This window comes from Mastigoproctus giganteus, chromosome 12 (genome assembly GCF_048544385.1).
Source record: "Mastigoproctus giganteus isolate SK-2022 chromosome 12, ASM4854438v1, whole genome shotgun sequence".
NCBI classification, from domain to species: domain Eukaryota; kingdom Metazoa; phylum Arthropoda; class Arachnida; order Uropygi; family Thelyphonidae; genus Mastigoproctus; species Mastigoproctus giganteus.
Window position 1 is genome coordinate 170,260,239 of NC_143586.1, and position 25,945 is coordinate 170,286,183.

Consider the following 25,945-nt stretch of genomic DNA (forward strand, 5'->3'; position numbering starts at 1 on the left):
CCACCCGAGGTGCCTTTCGTGTATTTATCTTCGACAATTTCTCCTCCACTTTACTCTCAGTTATTACAAGATTCTCTAGCTTACTGCCAGAGCCAGAGTTGAATACACCTCTGGCATTCCCCTTGCTGAATAACTCCTCATGTGTGAATGTTGATGCAAAATATTCATTTAGTTTGTTAGCTACCTGAGCAGGATCATCAACAGTTGACCCATCGATATCAAGTGGACCAATCTGATTCATCCCCTTCCTCCTAGAGTTTACATAAGTAAAGAACTCTTTGCTGTTTTTCTTCGCATCCCTAGCCAAAGATTTCTCGTAATCTGCCTTCGCCTGCCTAACCTCCTTTGAAACTTGGTTACAGATCAACTTGTATCTATCATAGGCTTCTGTGTCACGTGTTAATTTTTATATATCCCATGCATTTTTCTTCTCTGCCATATGTCTCTTTAGTTCATCTGACATCCACTTAGGCCTAAACCTTGAACAATATTTCTTAGTTGGTATGTAAAGCCTAGTAGCTTCCAATATAAGTTATTTGAATGCTTCCCATTTCGAAATTGCAGTTGGTAACATCATCCGTTCGTCCCACTGTATAGAATTTAAATACTGTCTCAGTCCATCGTAGTCACCTTTACGAAAGCAATAACCCTTCCCTTTACCCCTAATGGTAGTTACCTCTTTGAGTAAATCCCACTTCAGCACACTGTGATCATTGCCACCTAGTGGTTCCTGTATCTGCAGATTCTTAATGCATGAAGAATCACTACTGATAATCAAATCAGGAGTATTACCCCCTCTAGTTGCCTCCCGAACATGCTGATGTAGAAAACAATCATCCAATAAATCCACAAAAGCCTTGTTAGTGTGTGAGTGACCAGCCCCCAAATTCCAGTCAATATCTGGGAAATTAAAATCCCCTATTATATGACTCTCTGATTTACTGGCCCACTCTATTTCCCTGTACAATTTCTTATTATACTCATCAGAGTCATTAGGCCTATAGCACACTCCTACTGCCAGATTTTGATCTCCCAATGCTTATGTCACACCAAACTGACTCGACACTGCACTGTCCAGCAATGTCGACTGGCTTCACTTCCTTGGATTTTATGTATTTCTTAACTAATAGCATAACCTTTCCTCCCTTCCTATCCTGTCTATCCCTTCTGTAGACATTGTACTCCCCAAATTCCAGTTCTGCATTCCTTATATCTGTGTGACACCACGTCTCTGAAATCCCCACAATATCTGCCTTTGATGTTTTGAGCAATACCTCAAATTCATCAAATTTATTTACTGAACTCCTAGCATTGGTGTACACGCAAGTATACATGCACCTGTTCTTTTTCTTAGCCACCCTAACACAACCCATGTGTTTCCTTGTACCCCAATGATTCCCAGCAGTCTCTGAAATATCCTGCATCTTATTTTCCAGGCTGTGGCTCATTCCAATAAAAGCAGTGCAAGAATCACTTTCACCTCTACCAGTGGCTACTGTTAATCTATTAGTCCTTGTATCCCCCCAATCTAGCAGTTTTCCGAACCACCTAACACTGCCTCGATAGCATCAGCAAACATTCTTGCACCCTTTCTATTTAAGTGTATCGCATCCCTGTAGAAGCAGTCTCTCCTGTTAACAAGTACAAACCGGGCTGAAAAAAATTCTACCCCTTGAGCCTTGCACAATCTTTCCAGGGCCGAATTGATCGACAAGGCTCTCATCATATACTCCCTCCTATCGTGTCTTGGCAGAATTGCAGACACTTTCAAATTCAACCCTAATTCACGGCTTTTTTTCAACAGTGACCTGTACTTGTTAAGTAATTCCGCCGGTCTCCTACTCTTAATATCATTAGTGCCAACATGTACAACTATATCACCTTTTGTGCCCTTAAAAGATGATATCCGCTCTACAATGTCATCAACCTTTGCCCCTGGCAGACATACCCTGGTCCTGGTCCTGTTCCACCTATCCTTTTTACAAAGCTTGTTTCCCGTTTCCCTGACAATAGAGTCACCAACAACTACTAGTTCCTTTGGGACCAGCGCATTCTGCCTTGGGGGCTGCCGCTGTGTTGCGTGATGAACAGGTGCAAGCTCTGGCATTGGTGTGGGCAGCTGAGAGCTTGATGGGCCCCTCACTTTTAATCCTTCGAGGGCATCCACCCTGTCCTTCAAGCTCTCATATAGGCCCATAACAACGCTGAGTTGTCGCCTGATTTCCTTACACTCCTTGCATTGCGCACACACGAAGACATCCCCCATGGCAGTATCATGTCCCGTACCCGACTGCTCCACAAACATTAAGCAAGTAGTGCATTTTAATAGGCTGTGATTCAGAGCACAACTGCCCCCTCAGTTCTCCTCTGAGCCACAGCACTCCCATTAGCTCGAGCCTTTTGCTTTGCTGCTCTGGTGTGAGTCATGGTTTCAATTTAATTTCAATAAAATTTCAATTTCAGTACAAAATTAAAACCCTAAACTTATATTCCAACACAGTTATAATGCTATATTTATGTTTCAGTATCGAGTGTTATCTACGAAATCCCTTTATATAACTTCCGTATCAAGTTAAGTATTAATTATTTATTTTTTACTAATTATTTATGTTACGTAACCCAAGTCGTTATATGTATAGTTAAAAGTACAATTTAATTGACAATGAAGTTCAACAAGATTAATTATCTGATTAATTGACAATATTATGTACTATACTATACTATATTAAGCTTATGCTATCTATTATCGCGTAACAATGGCGACAATTTACGTACGGTAAACACGTGGATTTGATACCCTTTCCAATACTAAGTAATACCTACAAAATCTCTATCTAAGTTACTTTAAACTAAGTATCGTAAATAGGAATATAAAGCTACTCTAGAAAATAAGTTAATATGCCAATTTCAGCTAATAAAACAGAAAATAAATCAGAAAAAACTTCTCTGTTCCAGGAGCGGCAAAAATGTACGTCCGCACAGGCTACGCTTGTCTCAGTTATTTAACATATGGAGTCATGCTTACACCTCCGCAAAACAGGATACTAATGAGTGTGTATACCCTTCCAACATCGTATTTATAGAAATAGCTGATGCAATACCTCACAATTACTGTCTGATGCAGTGCCTTTGCTATGCAACAAACAAAATGACTAATCAAACAATATCTTATACGTTTTACTATAAATGCTACTTTTTTTTAAGATGATGCAGTTTTTTTGTCTGACACTGTATGTCCATGGACTTTGTAAAATAGATTGTAGAGATTAATTAATTTCATTAATATAACTGTGTCATAAATTAAAAGGGGAAATATTTTGTTGAATTTAGTCATGTGATATAATAGTCTCTCTCCCTCTCCCTCTCCCCCACTAAACAACAATAGCTTCAACCCCTCTCTTCGGTGTTATGTAACAGTTTTTGTGTGCAAGTATAACCTTCAAGGGAAATCTTTCCATTGTATTCTTAATTACTTTGGGAAAATTTACATTATATGAAGTAAACCATTAACTTTATCCTTTTTTAGACTAAATTGAATTGTTATATATTAATCTCCCCCACACTATACAACAATAGCCTCAACTCCTCTTTTCATTATTATGTAACAGTTTTTATGTGCAAGAATAACCTTCAAAGAAATCTTCCCATTGTCTTTCTAATTGCTTTAGGAAAATTTACATTACATGAAGTAATTCCTTCAACTTTATCCTTTTTTGAATTTCAAGTAACCCAATATAACTTGAATGCTAACCCTCCACACTATTTCCCTAAAACCAACAAGATCTACTCCTTCTGTCCAATAGTGAAGTATTACAGCACCTTCTAACAGTATTCTACACAGGCCTGGTCTATTAAAGTTGTAATTCTTACATTTAAATAAAAAGTAAATGTTTAAAAAAAACTAATGTCAATGTTTAGAGAAATTCAAATGCTTTATTGGCATCATGTTAAATAAAACTGATGGAGCACTCTTGAGGTATGTTTAACAACAAATTTATTGTTACACATGACTCATTGGTAAAAATGTTGGAATAAACCACTCGTGGTTTATTCAAACCAAATATGTTTTTCAAATAATATCAAGCTTTCATTAATATAATAACAAAATCTTGATAGCTTCTTTCTTTATTGAAGGAATGAAGCTGTCAAACTTTCACTGTACAAGAAATAATTTGGTATGAATCAGAGCTGTAATACTCAATATGTTCTACGTTGGTAACAATATTAGTAAAATAATAAGAGGAGTTTACCTCAATATAGTATGTAGAACACTTCCGTATGATACCCTCCAGAAATTAAACTGGAAAAAACGAAAAAATCGACAACTTACCGGTACATTAGAGTAAAATATAAATAATTAAATAATCAATTTAACACAATTCAAATCAATTTAAAACAATTAAAAATCAAATTAACGCAATTAAAAGAATCTAATGAAAATATTCAAAACGATTTTCCTTCCTAAGCTGACAACACTTTTCGACCGTATGTTGTGATCACAGGAATGAAAATTACCGAATCGGGTTAAACCTGAAACTTAAATAGTGATTATTTGTCTTCGCGCATGCGCGTAAAGGTCCACGCATCGGAGATCAAATATGGCCGCTGAACATTTACAGAATTCTCGTGTGATTTAATTTCAACGGTTTCTGCAATTAATAGTCGCGTATAATTACATTGAATGTTAAGTATTTTGGCCTCATTAAATAAAAAAGTATGTTTTTCGTTAATGGCATGAAAGGCTAATTCTGACGCTGCTGAATGAGAAGCTCGAACTGAGGCTTCATGTTGATTTACACGAATATTAAGAGAAAATCGTGTCGAACCTTGGTAAGACGAGTCGCAATCACCACAAGAAATTTTGTATATCAGATCATTAATTTGTGTTGCGAACGTGGAAAGAACTGAGCGATTGTTCAGTATAGTGTGTAACTTCCGTATTGGTCTAGCTACAATTTTAAATTTGGTATCTTTAAAGAATCTGTTAAGCTGTTTTACCACTGTTCAACATATGGGACAGAAATAAAGTATTTTTTGATATTACTATTGTTGATTGGTGTAGTATTTTGTATCCTATCCTTAGCCTGTACCCTAATTCGGTTTATTGTGGTAATGGAATAACCCCCTGTTTAAGAATCTGCTAGTTAATATTTGTATTTCTGAGTCCAAAGCAGATTCCGTCGTTGAATATTTATAGGCATTTAGAAATTGATTAAAGATAATCGATCTTTTGTAGGTGAACGGGTGATAGCTATTATAATGTAGAAGCATACCAGTGTTTGTAGGTTTTCGATAGATGCTAAATTGTATTTTATTCGAGTCCCGGGTAAGTGTGAAATTTAGAAAGTTTAATGACTTTGTATCCGTATCCTCCATTTCCAGTGTAAATTTGAGTCTAGAATGAATATTATTAAACGAATGTAAAATGTCTTGGATAGTACTACTATCGGTAATAACTAGAACATCGTCTAAATACCTCCCATAGTATGTGATACGGGGTCGAAAAGGTGTCAAATGTATATGCTCAATTGTTGAGAGATAGATCTCTAACATTAAGCCACTCAGGCTCAAACCCATTGGTAATCCAAAAATTTGTTTGTACACCTTGTCTCGAAAGGTGATGTAGTTGGCCTCAACTAACAGTTTGATTAAGTGAAAAATTTCCTGAATAGGTAGCTTCGTATAATTAATCGGTGTCGAGTTTTTATTTAACATATCCCAAATAATATCTAATGTGTATTCAACGTTTACATTTGTATATAACGAGGTAACATCTAGTGAGAATAAATTGTCATTGTCGCTGAGTCTACAGTCTTTAAGATTATTAAATAATGTATCGTAATTCTTAATCCCAAATTGTATTACCTGTCTAAAGGGTTTTATAATGTTATATACATGTGTGGCTAAGGATGAAAATGCCGAGTTCCTGTAGGAAACAATAGGTCGAATAGGAAATCCAGTCTTGTGTAATTTTACCTGACCGAAAAAGTGCAGGAATATTGTATGTTCTGGACTTCAATTCCTTTAACTGAACCATAGTAATGTAGTCATTTTTTCGATACGTGGTTAACGTTTTATTGTATTGATTGACCAAATTGGTAAACAGTGCCGGGTCTACTTCACGATAAGTGGAGGTATCTGACACAACTGAATCTAACTTATTAATATAATCATGTTTATCTAGTATTACCACTGTATCTCCTTTTTCTGCCCTCTGTATAATAATGTTCTTATTTCCCCGAAGTTCTCGTAAAGCTGAACTGCCATGTGTATTCAATTTAGGAAGTCGCGTTTCTTTTATGTTATTCACTACTTGGTTAACTTGTTGAATAAATACATCTTTTTGTGGAACATTACGAAGTCCAAATTCAATATCAGTTACGCATTGTTTTTTAGGTAGTTTTCGAGGTGATAAATTATAATTTAGTCCTTTGGATAAAAGTGAAATCTGGTCCTGCGATAGTGTACACGAGGAAAGATTTGTAACCTGTTGATATGTCGGTTCATTGAATACTGGGTGAGGGGGTGTTCGTGAACTAGCTGACATATTCTGTGGTAGTACGTTGTGTGTCTGTGGGGGGGTTGTCACCCAACTCGTATGAACTTGGTCGCAAGCCCGCGACAATGTGTTAGAATTCGCATGAACGTGTTTTGACCTATCCGATAATGTTTGCAACTTATTAACGTGTCTGTTTTTTATTTCTGAGGCCTGTGCTTCCCGTCGCAAATCTATGGAGGTCTTCAATACAGACCAATCGTTCGGATGTAGATAATTTTTTAATTTATCGCGAAGCTTCCTAACCTGGGAAAGGTATTTTTGTTTATTCAAATATCGAGTTTTTAAGGCAAGCTTAACGATATTATGCGATGTCGCCAGTGTTAGTTGTTTTATGCCTGAAATTTTTTGATTTAAATTCATCCTGGCAAACTTCGGAACGATGTTGTTTTGAAGGCAATATTTTAGAAAAGAAATGTGGTAACTTTGGGCCGAGTACCTTAGTGTAGATTTAATGTAATTTTGCACAAAGCCATTCAAAAAATCTCCCATAATTGTGTGTATCGATTGTTTACTACTGGAGAGACAGGAAGTGAATGAAATAGTCAATAAGAGTTTAAAAATAATTTGATAGTATGAATCAGAGCTGTAATACTCAATATGTTCTATGTTGGTAATAATATTAGTAAAATAATAAGAGGAGTTTACCTCAAGGAAGGAAAATCGTTTTGAATATTTTCGTTAGATTCTTTTAATTGCGTTAATTTGATTTTTAATTGTTTTAAATTGATTTGAATTGTGTTAAATTGATTATTTAATTATTTATATTTTACTCTAATGTACCGGTAAGTTGTCGATTTTTTCGTTTTTTACGATTTAATTTCTGGAGGGTATCATATGGAAGTGTTCTACGTACTATATTGAGGTAAACTCCTCTTATTATTTTACTAATACTGTACAAGAAAGAAACAACTATCTTTATGCAATGCTTCACATAAAATGGTAAATGAGATAGACAGTGCCTGACCATATATTTTGAAAAAATACGTTGAACATTTTCTACAAGTAGTTTGTCTGTAGTTTATAAGAATTGTAGACTAACGACTAGTTTACAAATGCTACAGTCAAAGTATAGTCCGGTTTTACGTAACATTTTGGTTACTTCTGTATGCATATAAGCGATACTAATATGACAACCTGAAAAACTTTATCTTAATTGAATGACAAGTGATGATAATGTTTATAGTGTGTTTCAGATTCACTGAAATACACTATAAACATTGACACTGACATCATTATAAGATATTGTGATTTAAACTTTAATGTCTTAGCTTTTAATTATAATTTATAAAAGCTAATAATAAATTTACATGCATTTGTAGTTTAAATCATTATTCAGATTGCAAATTTTTATAGAAAACCTACAAATTTTGGATAAGAATTTTATAACAATAAAATAAAATAGCTAATGTTATTTGGCCTTATTGAAATTATTCGTAGTGATGGACTATTCCCATCTTTCATATGTTTTGCAGCCAGCAGAATTTAAACTGGTTAGTTAATGCATTGGTCTTATCACTCACAACAGAACAAACTTTAAAGATTAAAAGTTAAAAATAAAACTTGTTGTGATCAAACAACGATTTGCACAATTAAAATCCTATTATACCACATTGATGGAATAGTTGCAAACTGCAGCCAGTAATGCTGAAGAGTGCCAATTATCACTTGTGTGTGAGCAAAATAAAAATTATTAAAATAAATACGCAGGAGCTCATACTCACTCAGGGAAGCACAGCTGTATGGCGGCGGCGGCGTCGGTGGTGGTGGTGGTGGTGCTGCTGCTGCTGGAAACACGCTTGGAAGCCCCCACTCTACTTTAGCCAGTGGCCAAATGTAGACGCCCATTAAAAAAGAAAAAAAAAAACATAAAAAGAAAGAATGTATAAGGGAATCATAGGGACCACTTCTTCGAGAGGCATCAGCCCTGTAGAAATACTTAGACACTTGCATTTCTGCCATAGCTTGCTAACAGCAGACGAACCATGGATGCCCTGATGTGAGGGATCCTGACAGACATGGCAACAGAAAAAAGGCTTAATTATGATTAACACCATTCAAACAAACAAAGAGAAAATGTAAATTAGATGCTGACCATCCAAGTCATACTAAAATGCAAATACAACTTAAAAAAAAAAAAAAAATTAAAAGGCTGAAAAAATCTAAATAAATTAAAAACTAAATTAGAAAACAGAAGAGTATGTATAAATATAGTGCAAATGCATCAGGAATACATAGCTATATCTGAATAAATCAGATTATTAATAAAACGGCATCGTTTTAAGTTATATCTCATATTGTGAATACCTTCACAACGAGTTGCCATGATATTGCACTACTTCGAATAAGTAACGCTTCACCTAAGGAGAAGACTAATGTTACTTATTCTCAGATGGATACCACCACCCAGACGGCACCGTTTCAGGGCTATTTGGCCCTTCTTCGGTGGGTGGGTAGGTACCCGAGTGATGCAATGATGGCAAAACAGTTATGAAGTATAACTCCACAATATGAGAGATGCCTGATGGTGTATCATATATTTAGACTCAAGCGTTTAGGGCATAAGCCTCAAGCTATGAAGGAGTCTAGACTATGTATAAATATAGTGCAAATGCATCAGGAATACATAGCTATATCTGAATAAATCAGATTATTAATAAAACGGCATCGTTTTAAGTTATATCTCATATTGTGAATACCTTCACAACGAGTTGCCATGATATTGCACTACTTCGAATAAGTAACGCTTCACCTAAGGAGAAGACTAATGTTACTTATTCTCAGATGGATACCACCACCCAGACGGCACCGTTTCAGGGCTATTTGGCCCTTCTTCGGTGGGTGGGTAGGTACCCGAGTGATGCAATGATGGCAAAACAGAAGAAGAAGGGCCAAATAGCCCTGAAACGGTGCCGTCTGGGTGGTGGTATCCATCTGAGAATAAGTAACATTAGTCTTCTCCTTAGGTGAAGCGTTACTTATTCGAAGTAGTGCAATATCATGGCAACTCGTTGTGAAGGTATTCACAATATGAGATATAACTTAAAACGATGCCGTTTTATTAATAATCTGATTTATTCAGATATAGCTATGTATTCCTGATGCATTTGCACTATATTTATACATAGTCTAGACTCCTTCATAGCTTGAGGCTTATGCCCTAAACGCTTGAGTCTAAATATATGATACACCATCAGGCATCTCTCATATTGTGGAGTTATACTTCATAACTGTTTTGCCATCATTGCATCACTCGGGTACCTACCCACCCACCGAAGAAGGGCCAAATAGCCCTGAAACGGTGCCGTCTGGGTGGTGGTATCCATCTGAGAATAAGTAACATTAGTCTTCTCCTTAGGTGAAGCGTTACTTATTCGAAGTAGTGCAATATCATGGCAACTCGTTGTGAAGGTATTCACAATATGAGATATAACTTAAAACGATGCCGTTTTATTAATAATCTGATTTATTCAGATATAGCTATGTATTCCTGATGCATTTGCACTATATTTATACATAGTCTAGACTCCTTCATAGCTTGAGGCTTATGCCCTAAACGCTTGAAAACAGAAGAGAATAAATGTCCATGCCTTCAAATATTATTTCTTACAAATGCATTTATATATAGCCATTTTGCTGAATATGGGGAGTAAATAAAATATTTTACACTTGATGTCAATAGGTATTACATAATCATTCTGCTTGCTTTATTATTTAAGGCATGGAAACAGCATAATACGATGTTGATAAGTAGTTTGTGAGCAAGTGGAACATACAATTTGTATTGATGCTTTATCACAATGTCCTCACACCTTCACAATGTTAAATGTAAAATGTTATTTGTTAGTTGTTGGCGCATCGGCTTCTGTGGCCATAATGCACCTCCCAAAGTTTTTGCATTTTACTCTGATCCAAGCCCGAGGCCGGATTCGAAACCGTGACCTTTAGGTTGCCAGGCAGGCACTTTATCCACCTGGCTAGCCCAGTCGGCGATGTAAAATGCATGAGTATTGCTATTTATTATGATAATATTATCTGCCATGCTAATTTAACAAAATTTTATACAGGAACTTCCCGACTTATGTAAGGGTTGCAGTGTAAGTGTAAGTCGAATTTTAGGTAAGTCGGAATTTTCCCCATGCTTGTGCAGCACTCGCAACTGTTCTTGCTGAATTGATTGCATCAAAAAAGAATGTTCAACAAACATGTAAATAGAATGATTTACTATATTTATTGAATTTTTTATCTTGTGCACAGAAAAATTACAAAAGCATGCAATTTAAAAAAAATTTCAAAATTATTAAAAAAGAGCGAGGAGACAGGCATAACGTCAGTAAGTTTTACCTCTCAAGCATTGTTGCCAGAATCGACTTCTTCAGCTGATAAGTACGCCACTGTGGAGGTTGAGGGCTGTGGAAATTTAGAAGGGCCGCTCAACGTTACGAAAGAACATTAATGGATGACTGGATGGTGGCTTTTTTTTCTTTTCATTGTAGATTTCTTTGTAGCAAGCAAGCATATCATTCACCCCTCTGTTAACTTTTAAGAATCGTTCGCTGTCAGGATCTGTCTTCTCAAACCTCGCCATTGCCAATGCAATTTCACAAAATGCCATTGTCATCTCTCTCTGGTGATGAAGCATCTTGGCTCCTCATTTGGTTCATCTTCAGCTTCATCAGCATTTTCTTCTTTCACTATCGCTGCCTGCAAGTCAATAAGTTCTTTGTTAGATAATTCCTTCTCTTCTTCCTCTATTCATTCCTCCACGTCTTTAACATCAACCTCCAACTGAAGTAGCTCTGCAACCTTTACAATCTTATCCATAAACTCTTCATATGATCGTCTTTTTCAAATCCTTCATAGCCTTTTACATGCTGTGGGTATATTTTCTTCCATGCTCCATTTAAACAACTTTTAATAATTTCTGCCCAGGCCTTATTAATGTTTAATCTAATCTCCCGCTGCATTAGCCCCAATCAAAAGCATGGCCCTATCTTTTGATGCCTTGAAACGTGGCATTGTATTTTCCTCTTTGGCAATGTATGTTCGTTCTGGCATTTTTTTCCAATACAGAGCAATCTCGTCAACATTAAAAATTTTCTGCATTGAATAGCTGCCTTCATCAATAATTTTTTCCAACACATCACAATTTCTCTGCAGCTGCAGAATCAGCACTGGCAACTTCACTGCATACTTTAACATTGTGGAAACCAGCACAATGCTTGAACCTATTAAACCACCCATTGCTTGCCACGAACTTGGGTTGGGGTTCGCTGTACTTATCCTTAATATCTTTATAAATATTTGCTACTTTTGCTTGAATGGTCATTAGAGTTAGGGGCACTCGCTTCTGAATATGATTTTCCATCCATATTATTAACAGCTGTTCCATCTTCGATACAGCACCTGAATGCTGTTTTGTGATCACTGTTGATCTTAAGTGCATTGATCTTTTGACATGTTCTTTTATATGCGCACTATACTTTAAAATAGTATTCACTGTTGAAGCAGCGAGACTTAATTCCCTTGCAATAGATGACAAACTTTGTCCTGCTTTGTACTTCTTAATTAATCATCTTCATTTCTAAATTAATTTTGTTTCGTTTCCTGGCACTACCACCACTTGCACTTTTCGTTGGCTGCTTTCCTTTCATCATTATAATACATAAATAGGAACAAAGAGAAGTTTCTGAAAATTTGTTTTTTTATATAATTGAAGGTTTTAGTGAAGGGGAGCACATTTCACCATAATAGCGTAAAACCCACACAATTGCAGTTATCGGTATAATCGCAAATGCAATAAAATAGTTTACTACCCGTTTATAATTAGATACACTAACAGAAAAGCCCAATAAACCGGAAAGTGCAAATTGTTTTTTTATTTTTTTATGATAGTGACCTCCAGAAATGTGTTTTTGAAAAATATCACAAAAGCATTAAATTGATTCTTATAACTGGAACATATGATAACGATGAAATTCATAATGATGAAATTTATAATTTCCATTATAAATATGACATTTTAGAGAGATAAATAGCTTAGTAACGTAGTGAAATTTTCAACTTTCAAGGACATCAGAGGTATACAGTTGATGAAATGGTTTCATCAACTGTATACCTCTTTTTTTTTGAAGCGGCCGTGCTGAGCCATTTTAGTACCTGAGACAAGAATGAAAAATTATGCCCTACTGTTAATCATGGCAACGTTGGCAATTATTTAATCTTTCTTTTGACACCACTTTCAGCTTTTAATCTGAAGCAAGAGTTCACCTCACCCTTGGCACAGCTCTGGTTTCAGTGAATACAAGATTAATAATTCAGGTATGAGAGATGCACCTAAAAGCACAAAGCAGCAATAAAGGATACAAGAGTGTATATAAGTTGTATTAATATATTGAATTAAGTATGCATAAATGGATGTGAAAGTTACACAAAGTGCCAGTAACTAGAAGGGTGAGGAAAGTCGAAAAAGAAGTGTAATAGATATGTGAAAGGTGAAAGAATGTTAATGTCCTAGAGGTTATGATGAATTAAGAAAATTATGGGCTGAATTGCAAGCCATTATAAAGTGGGGGAACTGTAAAGTAAAATTAGTACATCAAATTACTAATGAAATGCAAATAAAATGAAAATGATAATGGTAAAGCTGTCATCAGATAGGGGGGGAAATATTTTCAGTAAATGGTCTAATATAGGTAGGTAATACAAAAATGCTTGACCTGATGTCAGCTGGAATAAATATTGATACATGATCAGGTATACCATTAGGGAACTACACCTGACCATATATCAAGAACTGCATTTCTATACTTGTCCATAATAGTAGAAGAAAAGTGAAAGGCCAAAAAAAAAGCAACAAAAATGAAATTAGCACTTTCTAATACAGTATGGACAAGGTAGTCCCAATGCAGTGTAATTTATTTAGGTAAAAAATAACTTTGGTAAAAATGAATATTGAGCTGGGATAAAAATATTTAATATATATGTATTAAATCCTACACACACACACATATATATATTTATATATATATATGTGTAGGATTTAATTTTGTATAGATAGGAAATCAGTGTATTTTAAAAATAGATTTAGAACAAGCAAATGGTATAAGGGTGAGGTATTAAATTGAGGATGGGGAAGGGGAAAAGGAGTATTTTAAATAAATAAAGACAAAAAATAGCAATAGTAGGAACGTTCATGTCACCCTTGTATTACACTAATAGTTTAATGAACAGGAAGAACTTTAGAATTAGACAGCAGAAAGATAAAAAGCATAGAAAAAGTTATTAAATAACACTAAGCTTGCTGGGGTTGTGAAGCCCAACCTTATAATAAGGGCTCTGGCATTCGTAAGCATTAGTATAAAAGGGCGTTATTACCAAATGCTTGTAATGAAAGGAAAAATGTGCCGCAACATGCCGAGAAACGAATCTAAAATGAAATCGAAAGTATGATAGTACAATACCCGGAGTATTTCAAGAAATACAAAGCGAAAATGAGCTGGCGGGAAAAATAAACACGGGGAGATGAAGTGCAAAATTTCAGTAGAGTAGATGAATGCATGCAGGCTTCAACCAAATGAGCAATATATCTACATGATAAAGCAATTTATAGCAGCAAAGCGGACGTAATGTAAGCTGTGAAGAAATTCAAAATATCGGAAAAATAGTGACCTATATAGTCGTATTTAGAATACAAGTGCATGGAGATAATTTATAATTAGCGTTAGAAAAAGAAACACGGTTGGAATAGTATGGCTTTACTGTGGTAAAGTCATACAAAATTAAACATTACTGTTAATATATAAAGAATTATACGGTAGCAAAAAACATATACATGTTAGACCAAATGATGGGGCTATGTTATAATAAACGTATCAGAGTATGGTAAACAAGGATCATCAAATATTTTGAGATATAAATAAATTAATAATTATAATCTATCAAAATTTGCATGAAATTACAATTTGCATCCAAGCTAAAACAACTGGTTGTTTTACATTGGATGTACTTTCATGCAAATTTGTATGTACCTTAAATCCATAGAAATAAGTAATATGGTGACTTAAGATCCAAAGGTGTAGTTAAGAATCCGATTATAAAAGAACATGACACATCAGATAACATTTTACATCAGATAACATGAAATAAGTCCATGTATATGAAACAATTCGAAGGAAACATTTATACTATAGCAGAACAGGAAATAATTCCATGTATATAAAACTAGACAAATCCACAGGTAGTATCAGGTGTGAATTTACTGTGGAAATCGTAGTAAATGAAACCAAGGAAAAAGAATCAGTTGACATTATATCCAATGGTAGTGTAATTAAGAATCCAATTATGAAGTGATAATTCCATGGATATTATTATTACTACTAGCCATATAGTGCAAGGAAGCCTGAGGCTTATGCTGCACCAATCAAAAAAAAAAATCCAAGTTACTTTGTGAGAGAGAGTGAGAGAATCACCAAGAAAGAGAAGAATGATGATATCCAGCTCAGGACTCTGGGTGTGCCAAGCCCATACTCACTAGATGTGAGTCCCTGGGGGTAATAAGTAACATGGTGACTAAAGATGAAAAAAAGTCCATGTGTATGAAACAATTCCAAGGAAACATTTATTGTATAGAACAGTGGTTTTCAAGCTCTTTTTAATAACGGCACCCCTAAGTGATTTATTTTATTTTATTTTGTGGCACCCCTACTCAATTTTCTGCCTGTCAGATCCATCTCTCTCTCTCTGTGTGTGTGTAATATTAAAGAAAACATATATGCTGTATGATATTTATTACAATAATATAATTATAAAAATTACATTTCATAATACAAATTATATATATATATATATATATATACAGTATATAATTTTATTCTTTATACAGAGGTACTAAGTAAACATCAATTATAGATCACCACAAAATTAAAAAGATACTGTACACCTTTTTATAATGAAATAAACATATACACCTAATTCTGTTCTTTTCTTCCATAAAGACATGGTATTTATGGAAGAAAGAAGATTGGTTCCACATCTAAAAAATCGGTAAAAATAATTAAAAAAAAAACACACAAAAATATTTGTTTTAAGCTTATTATTTTATTTCAACAAAATACACATGTAATAATATGTAATGAAAATGTATTAAAGTAAATTTGTATGCATATGAAACGAAAAAAATTCTTCATGAACAAAAAAAAATCTGTTTTACACAAGATTTTATTCATTTTCACTTTCTGATAATAAACGGCACATATGTTTGCGTACGACTGGAATATCACTGCTATCACTATAAATTTTGTGGACATCGTCTTTTTCCTCTATTAATGAAATTCTTTCTGTGATCCCTTGAGCAAAATCAGCAAGAGTCTCCTCTGGTGCTGAAGTTTCACCGGTTTTACGAACGAATTCAGTTATTAATCATTGTGTTCGTGTTTTGGTTAGGCCATTATATAATTCTCTGTAAGAGACTGTCAACAACTTCAGTTCACGTTGAAACTTCCCAGTGCATTCCTCATTAGGGTCCTTTTGACAAAATGATTACCTAATTTTCTGGCCAGTTCCAGACCTTCTTTTATTAAATCTGCATTTAGAGCAGGATCATTTTCTTCATTATCACCACGTTCTGTGGGATAAGGAGTCCCAAGGACAACCTCTAATATTTCATCTTCACTTAGGGCTTTGTCCGTTAACAATTCATTAATATCTTCAAACGATAGATCATTAAATCCTTCTCCACCAATTTTGTGTGCCATTGTAATGATGTTGGGAAATTCGGTCGTATTAGGGATGATGGGACCTTTGCTTTTTACACATTGTGACCAAACCGCTTTCCACGCTTTAAAGTTGCTGGTTTTAATTCAGTTAACGCTAATCCAACTTGATTGATACAATCCATAATTGAGAATTTCTTCCACACATCAATGACTGTTAGTGTTTCATCATTCAGTTTGTCTAAAACGTGTTGGAATGTTCGTTTTACGTAGTATGTTTTAATTGTCGCAATTATACCTTGGTCTAGCGGTTGTATCAAAGATGTAGTATTAGGTGGCAGAAATAAAATTTGTATGTTTGGGTGTTCCAAGACAGGATGGCCGGGTGCATTGTCAAGAATCAGAAGAACTTTAAATTCGAGACCTTTCAAATTCATATAACATCTGACTTCTGGGATGAAACATTTGTTGAACCATTCTGTAAAGATAGCAGTGGTCACCCAGGCCTTCTTGTTTGCCATCCAGTGAACAGGCAGTTTATTGATATCTACACATTTCATTGAATGTGGGTTTAGGGCTTGATTTACCAGCAGTGGTTTCAACATGCGATCTCCTGAAGTATTGGAGGAAAATAATAAAGTCACACGATCCTTAGCTACTTTAAAACCACCAGCAGTTTTCTGCGATTTGGCTACATACGTTCTGTTCGGCATTTGTTTCCAGAAGAAACCAGTTTCATCTGCATTCCGCACTTGATCAGGAGTGTATCCTCCATCTTCAATAATTTTTGCAAGTTCCTGCAGAAATACTTTAGCAGCCGATTCATCTGCAGATGCAATTTCACCTTTAATTTTTATATTATGAAGAGCATTCCTTTTAAGAAACCCTGTCATCCAACCTGTACTCACAGAAAATTCATACTTTCTGTTTAACTGAGATGAAGTGCTTGGCTCCTTTTCTTTAATCTGTCTGTAAATTCTTAGTGCTGTTTGCTTGATGGCATTTCCATCTACTGGTACTCTGTTTTTTTTTTTTTTTTTGTGACTGATCTTCTATCCATATTACCAGAGCCCTTTCCATTTTTTCCTTGACAATATCTCTTGTATATGATGATGAATTAACACTTACTTTTGTTCCAGAACATACCGACTTCCTAATTGCAGCTTCATTTTTCTTAATAGTTCTTACGGTAGCTTCATGTACACAAATGCTTTCCTACAGACGTAGCCCCTTGTCCAGTTGCAAGACGATCTAAAATTTGAATTTTAAGTTCCAAAGAAATCGCTTTCCTTTTCATTTTGGTAATAGGCGAATTATTCAACATTATATAAGGGCTACCGAAAAATATCTTAGTTATAATTAATAAAAAAAAAAAAAGGTATGAAAAATTTGTAAACTTACAATTTATTGACTATTGGCAAAATTAATAAATTTATATGTGCACAAATTTCACTAAAGATTCTCTCACTTTGAAATAGAGCTTACTACTAAATGCCTTCCGAAGATACAATGCACAAATACTATAGATGTGCACCAAATTCAATAAAAACGTTGATGATTCATAGATACGTAGATGTACACATTGGTAAAAAAAAAAGCACGCGTTTCAAAACGCACACACTAGCTGTTATCCAATCTGTTGGTGCGTGTAATATAGAAATGATACTAATATGCCACAAATAAAAAAGAAATTTTCTTAGAATTTAGGCAAAAAAAAAAATGACTTGTGTAAAAAGAGAATGAAATATTTATTTTGAATTCGTGTTAAACCAAATTCGTGTAAAAAAAAGTTTGTGCAAAAACAGAATTAGGTGTAAATTAAAAAATAATAATAAGTTTAAATAACTTAAACCCAAAAAATGTGGCACCCCTGAAATGTTGTTGCGGCACCCCGGTTGAAAACCACTGGTATAGAAGAACAGGAAATAATTCCATGTATATAAAACTAGACAAATCCACAGGTAGTATCAGGAATGAATTTATGGATTCAGGAGTAAATGAATCCCAGGAAAATTTGACATTATATCTAATGGTAGTGTAGTTAAGAATCCAATTATGAAGTGATATAATTCCAGGGATATAAGTAACATGGTGACTAAAGATCCAAAGGTGGTATAGTTAAGGATCCAATTATATCCAATTATAAAAGAACAGGAAATAAATCCATGTAAATGAAATAATTCCAAGGAACCAACTACATACATGGAAATAATTCCATGTATATCAAAATTAGATGTATCCCCAGGTAGTATCGGGTGTGAATTCACTGTGGAAAGAAAGAGTAGAAAATGTATCCCAGGATAAAGAACCAGTTGACAAATCCATTGGTAGTGTAGTTAAGAATCCAATTATAAAATAACAGGAAACAATTCTATGGACATGAAACAGTTTAATCTTAAGAGGGAAGAACAAGAAGTAATTCTAAGGAACCAAACATTTTTTGGATGTCTCTATAGCTAATAGTGATGTAGTTAGGAGGTTGTATAAAGTGATATATACAAAGTTAAGTTTTATAGACCAAAGTCACTAAAATCTGAAGGCTGCTATATGATTTTAGTGGAAAAATCTAGAAATGGATATTCAAAGGTGTAGTATATCCTGATCATGTATCAATATTTATTTCAGCTGATATCAGATCAAGCATTTTTGCATTACCTATATTAGACCATTTACTAAAAATGTTTCCCCCCATATCTGATGACAGCTTTACCATTTTCATTTTATTAGTATTTTGATGTACTAATTTTACTTTACAGTTCCCCCACTTTATAATGGCTTGGCAATTCAGCCCATAATTTTCGTAATTCATCATAACCTCTAGAATATTAACGTTCTTTCACCTTTCACATATCTACTACACTTTTTTTTTTACTTTCCTCACCCTTCTAGTTACTGGCACTGTAACTTTCACATCCATTTGTGCATACTTAATTCAATATATTAATACAACTTATATATATATATATATATATATATATATATATATATATATGGGCAGCCAAGGAGATATTGTATATAAATGAGATGGGTCAAATACAAAAGGACGTCAAATACAAATACAAAAGTGCAAGAACCACCCAAAAGTCTGAGAACAGTGGCAGTGATGAATGTGGTGATCCATAATGGCATAGAAAATCCTGATATACAGTAATATACCGATTCTCCCCAAGCAGGGTTTGATCTAATAAATGATGAAATCCTCTTTTGACTCTAATGAGGGTATGGAAGCTGAGGAAGAGGGGGAAGATAATGAGGAGGTTTCCAGGGAGGTCAGGCATTGGGGTTCATAATTTATTAGATTAAAACCTTGCCTGGGGAAAGTAGGTATATTACTGTATTCAGGATTTTAAAGACTCTTATAGACCACCACATTTTCAGTTTGTTTGAAACAAAGGGAAATTTTGTAGGATGGGAATACAAAGGGAACGATGGTGCCTGAGAAACTTAGTGAAAGAGACAGTAAAATATGGGATTGTTTAGACAATCTGCAGTTCTTGTGGACAGGCAGGAAGTTGGCACTATTAGCTAGACTACTAGAAAGTTTTGGTGGATCCTTGTTTAAATATAATTTTAACACATTCACTGCCAGTTTGACCTACAACCTTAATGAATCAAATTAAAAAATTATGGGATTGAGTTAATCTGGGTTGGGGAGGGCAGAGAGATTTGTGGATTTTTTCTCATCATTATGGATGGATTAGAGTTAGCTGCTGGCAAAGGTTGTTTGACAAAAAATACAGTTTTTCTTCTATCAGATCGGAAGCAAATGGTTCTTTTAAGTCAAGTGGTTCTTTATACACTCTGATTAAAACTCCTTCATACAGATACATGCAGTTTAATGTGTTTATTTTTTCTAGTTTCGGTATATATTCTTTCTTTCTATAATACATTCAAGGGTGCCTACATAGCCAGGTGGGCAGGAGCAGCAGTGCGTAGCACATGCTTTTTGATTAGACCAGGGTTCGAGCCCATGACCACCAAATACGGAGAATGCGGAAAGGTCAGGGAATGACCGCCGCATATCCCCGGAGCAATATGGCCTTAGTTTCTAATGCTCCTAAAAACCAAATAAAAGACAAACAAACAATACATTCAAGATAGCGAAATTTTTAAGTTAGACTTTAAAAGAGATTTTGTTGAAAGAAATAAAATATTAGCATTTGCATTAGTAGAGGCATATGATGCAAGAAAGCAAGCTTATTCAGCATCAGCCAAAAAAAAAAAAAAAAAAAACACACACCACTCCCATTTCACCCCTCCGTTTGTTCGAAATACCTGTCCAGTTGAGCTTTAAATTTTTTTAGGCTATCAACTTCAACAACAAGTGATGGAAGTCGGTTCCACCAACCAACCACCCGCTGGCCAAAGGCAAATTTCCGCACATCTATCCGACATCCGTCCTTCCTCAATTTGAATTTATGCCCTCTGAGGTGATTATTCTAAGCAAGATGAAGAATCCCATTAGCATTGAGCATGCACAAACCATTCAAAGCCTTATACACCTCTATCAGATCACCTCGCTGGTGCCTAGTCTCCAGACTCTGTAATTTGCAAAACTTAAGCCTTTCTTTGTAAGAGCAACCCTTTGTTCCATTCACTAATCTTGTTGCCCTTCTCTGTACCCATTCCAGCAGCTCTACATCCTTCTTGAAATGAGGCCTCCAGACCTGTATACAGTACTCAAGATGTGGCCTAACCATTGCCTTATACAAGGGAATAATCACCTCCTTATCCCTGCTAGAAAAATTCCTGTATATGATTGACAAGACACCATGAGCTACTCTTGCAACTCGTCTGCACTGCTCAGAGAACTTCATATCTGCCTGCACAATTACCCCCAGGTCCTTTTCATTCTCCACCACTGTCAGTGTAGTACCGCAGAGTTGATACGTTGCTCTGGGGTTACTGTTTCCCATATGTAGTACTTTACATTTGTCAATGTTAAACTTCATTTGCTATCTCTCAGCCCATCTGTTCAACCTTTCCAGATCCTGTTGCAGCAGCATAGCGTCAGTAGTGTCCTTAACAACCCTGCCAACTTTGTATCATCTGCAAACTTGGACATTAAACTTGATATCCCATCATCAATATCATTCATAAACACCGAAAACAACAATGGACCCAACACTGAACCCTGAGGAACTCCACTAATAACATTAGTCCACGTTGAGCAGTGTCCATTGATTACCACTCTCTGTCTTCTGCCACTCAACCATCCCCTTATCCATAGCAGCAATTTGCCTCCAATGCCACACTGCTCCAATTTGTGCAGCAGTCTTCCATGTGCAACAGTATCAAAAGCCTTTCTAAGATCCAAATATATAATATCAAAGTTATTCCCTGCATCCAGTTCTTTTGTGACTACATCATAGTATCCAATCAAATTGGTCAGGCAAGACCTGCCCTTAACAAACCCATGCTGCGTCTGAGCTATAACTGAATTCTTGTCTAGATGATCCTGCAGTGCTTCTTTAACCAGTGCCTCCATTAATTTACCTGGAACAGAAGTTAAACTAACAGATCTATAATTACTTGTGTCAGCCTTTGATCCTCCTTTGTGAATTGGGGTTACATTTGCACATCTCCAGTCTATGGGTACCTTCCCTGAGTCCAAAGAAGCTCTCATAATTATGGCTAGGGGTTTGCTTACTTCCTTTGCTGCCTCCTTTAATATAACTGGATAGATCCCATCCACCCCGGGTGCCTTTTTTATGTTTATCCTCAACAATCTCTCCTCCACTTTCCTCTCAGTTATTACAAAATCATCCAGCTCACTGCCAATGTTTACTTTACCTACATCATTCTCCTTCCTGAATAACTCCTCATGTGTGAATGTAGATGCAAAATACACATTTAGATTGTTAGCCACCTGAGCAGGATCCTCAACTGTTGAACCATCAATATCCAGTGGACCAATCTGATTCATCCCTTTCCTTCTTGAGTTTAAATATGTAAAGAACTCTTTTCTGTTTTTCTTTGCATCCTTTGCCAAGGATTTTTCGTAGTCTGCCTTTGCCTGCCTAATCTCCATTGTGACTTGGTTACAGACCAACTTATATCTATCATAGGCTTCCATGTCACCCATTAATTTGTATGTATCCCATGCATTTTTCTTCTCTGCCACATGTCTCATTAGTTCATCTGACAACCATTTAGGCCTAAACCTTGAACAATATTTCTTAGTTGGTATGTAAAGCCTGGTAGCCTCCAAGATTAGTTCCTTGAATGCTTCCCATTTTGAGTTTGCTGTTGGTAACATCATCAGTTGGTCCCACTGTATAGAATTTAAATACTGTCTCAGACCATCATAGTCGCCTTTACGAAAACAAAAACCCTTCCCTTTACCTCTGATGGTAGTTACCTCCTTGAGTAAATCCCACTTCAACACACTGTGATCACTGCCACCTAGTGGTTCATTTATCTGCAGATTCTTAATGCATGAAGAATCACTACTGATAATCAGATCAAGAGTATTGCTCCCTCTTGTTGCCTCACGAACATGCTGATGTAGAAAACAATCATCCAATAAATCCACAAAAGCCTTGCTAGTGTGCGAGTGACCAATCCACAAATTCCAGTCAATATCTGGTAAATTAAAGTCCCCCATTATAAGACTCTCTGATTTACTGGCCCACTCTATTTCCCTGTACAATATCTTATTATACTCATCAGAGTCATTAGACCTATACACACTCCTACTCTCAATTTTGATTTCCCTATGCTTATGTCACACCAAACTGACTCGACACCGCCCTGTCCATCGATGTCGACTGGCTTCACTTCCTTGGACTTTGTGTTTCTTAATTAATAGCATAACCCCTCCTCCCCTCCTGTCCTGTCTATCCTTTCTATACACATTGTATTCCCCAAATTCCAGTTCCGCAGTGTGACACCACGTCTCTGATATCCCAACAATATCTGCCTTTGATGTTTTGAGCAATACCTCAAATTCATCAAATTTATTTACCAAACTCCTAGTATTGGTGTACACGCAGGTATACATGCACCTGTTTCTATTCTTAGCTACCCTAACACAACCCATGTGTTTTCTTGTACCGCAATGACTCCCAGAAGTCTCTGAAATATCCTGCATCTTGTTTTTCAGGCTTCTGCTCATTTCAAAAGAAGCCGTGCAAGAATCACTTCCACCTCTGCCAGTGGCTACTGTTAATCTATTAGTCCTTGTATCCCCCCCAACTAGCAGTTTTCCGACCCACCTAACACTGCCTCGACAGCATCAGCAAAAATTCTTGCACCCTTTCTATTTAAGTGTATCCCCTCCCCGTAGAAGCAATCTCTCCTGTTAACAAGTGCAGTCCAGGCTGAAAAAAATTCTACCCCTTGAGCCTTGCACAATCCCTCCAGGGCCGAATTGATCGACAAGGCTCTCATCATATACTCCCTCCTATCGTGTCTGGGTAGAATTGCAGACACTTTCAAATTCAACCCTAATTCCCTGACAATAGAGTCACCAACAACTACTAGTTCCTGTGGGACCAGCGCATTCTGCCTAGGGGGCCGCCTTTGTGTTGCGTGATGACCAAGTGCAAGCTCTGACATTGATGTGGGCAGCTGAGAGCTTGATGGGCCCCTCAATTTATTTCCTTCGAGGGCATCCACCCTGTCCTTCAAGCTCTCATAAAGGCCCATAACAACGCTGAGTTGTCGCCTGATTTCCTTGCACTCCTTACATCGTGCACACACAAAGACATCCCCCTTGGCAGTATCATGTCCCTTACCCGACTGCTCCGCAAACATCAAGCAAACAGTGCATTTTAAAAGACTGTGATTAAGAGGGCAACTGCCCCCCTCAGTTCTCCCCTGAACCACAGCACTCCCATTAGCTTGAGCCTTTTGCTTTGCTGCTCTGGTCAGAGTCATGATTCCGATTTAATTCAATAAAATTTCAAAACAAAAATTAAATCCTTAAGTTATATCCCAAAACAGTTATGTTATATATATATTTTTTCGGTATCTAGTGTTTTCTACGAGTTCCCTTTATACAACTTCTGTATCACGTGTACCACTATAGTTATGTATTAATTATTTGTTACGATTAAGTCGTTATATAGAGTTAAAAATACAATTTAATTGACAATAAAGTTTATCAAGATTAATAGATTTACTGATTAATTGACAATATTATATTATGCACTATACTACACTAAGCTTATGCTATTGTGTAAAAATGGCGGGAATTCTCGAACGATACTTCTACGGACTCGTAAGTATTGATTAGCTTCCAAATCTCGCTATCTCAATTTAGAATAAACTAAGGATCCTGACTAGGTCTATAATCTACTTATAGAAGATAATTTGATATAACAATTGGTTAATAAATCGACTAAATTTGGTTAAAAAAAAAAGACCTCTCGTTCAATTTGTAACACATGGATTTGATACCGTTACCGATACTAAGTAACACCTACAGAATCTCTGTCTAAGTTAAACTTTAAACTAAGTATCGTAACTAGGAATATAAAGCTACTCTAGAAAATAAGTTAATATGACAATTTAACTAATAAATCAGAAAATAAATCAGGAAAAACTTCTCTGTTCCAAGAGCTTCAAGGAGCTACGACCGCACAGGCTAACCTCGCACCCAGACTCCAACTATAAATTGGAGACCCAGACTCCAACTATATAGGAGATTCCAGATGAGGAGGACAGCTTTTAAAAGGAATATCATAGTGGACATATGCTCAAGGTTTCATCTTGAAAGTGAAAAGAATCGTAGAGCAAATAATTAGGGCAGCTGAGATGAGTAGTCGTTGAAGTATCCACATGCTCACATCTGGTGAGTATGGGCTTGGCAAACCCAGGGTCCTGAGCTGGATATCATCATTCTTCTCTTTCTTGGTGATTCCTTTCTACTTTTATCTCTCTCTCTCTCTCTCTCTCAGGGTAACTCGGGAATTTTTTTTTTTTTTGCCAGGTGCAGCATAAGCATCAGGCTTCCTTGCACCATATGGCTATTAATAATAATAATAAAATAAAAAACATGCCATGAATGTGATTAAGGCAAGAGTGAAGTTATCTACTTTTATTCAGGAACTTTCAGTTTGGATGAAGCAGCATGTTGAGAAAAGAAATTTTTACTAACTTTTTACGCTAAAAAATAGCTAATTTGGAAAATAAGGAATAACCATTGCAACTGAAGTGATAAAGCATTTTCAAGAGTTGAATCTCGTTACAAGAACATTTTTCCACTGGAGCCCTTGATGTAGCAAAGAAAATGGATACTAGATCCATTCATTTTAACTTGGATTCCAACAACAATAGTGATTTGATGAAAGATGCTCTCATTGAATTACAAACCAATGGATGAATCTAAAATGGAGTTTGAGATGAAGTTTGCACAATTGGCGAAGGCAGTGCTTAGAAATCCTTGTGCCATTTGCAACTACATATGTTTGTGAGATGGGATTGTCATTTTCTATATGAAAACAAGCCAGAAACACTTAAATATGAGTGATGACTATGTGACATCACTCACATTTAAGGAAATTTAAAAAAAAAGTTCCTCATTTCTTGAATAGTTGCTGTGCTAGAAAACTTTAAAAAAAGTAGGTAATTTTTAATGTATTCTATAATTTTGATACATTATGATTTATTATATTATGTGTTTTAAAGAACACTACCTCAATGATTTTTGATATGGGGTGGGAGTACATAT

The 25,945-nt window shown here is 35.7% G+C and overlaps 1 protein-coding gene across 1 annotated transcript in view; it reads left to right on the plus strand.

The window, feature by feature from the left end:
• Abcd3 (ATP binding cassette subfamily D member Pmp70) overlaps nucleotides 1-25,945 on the plus strand; it is a 461,674-nt gene that overhangs the window by 265,276 nt on the left and 170,453 nt on the right. The window lies entirely within an intron of this gene.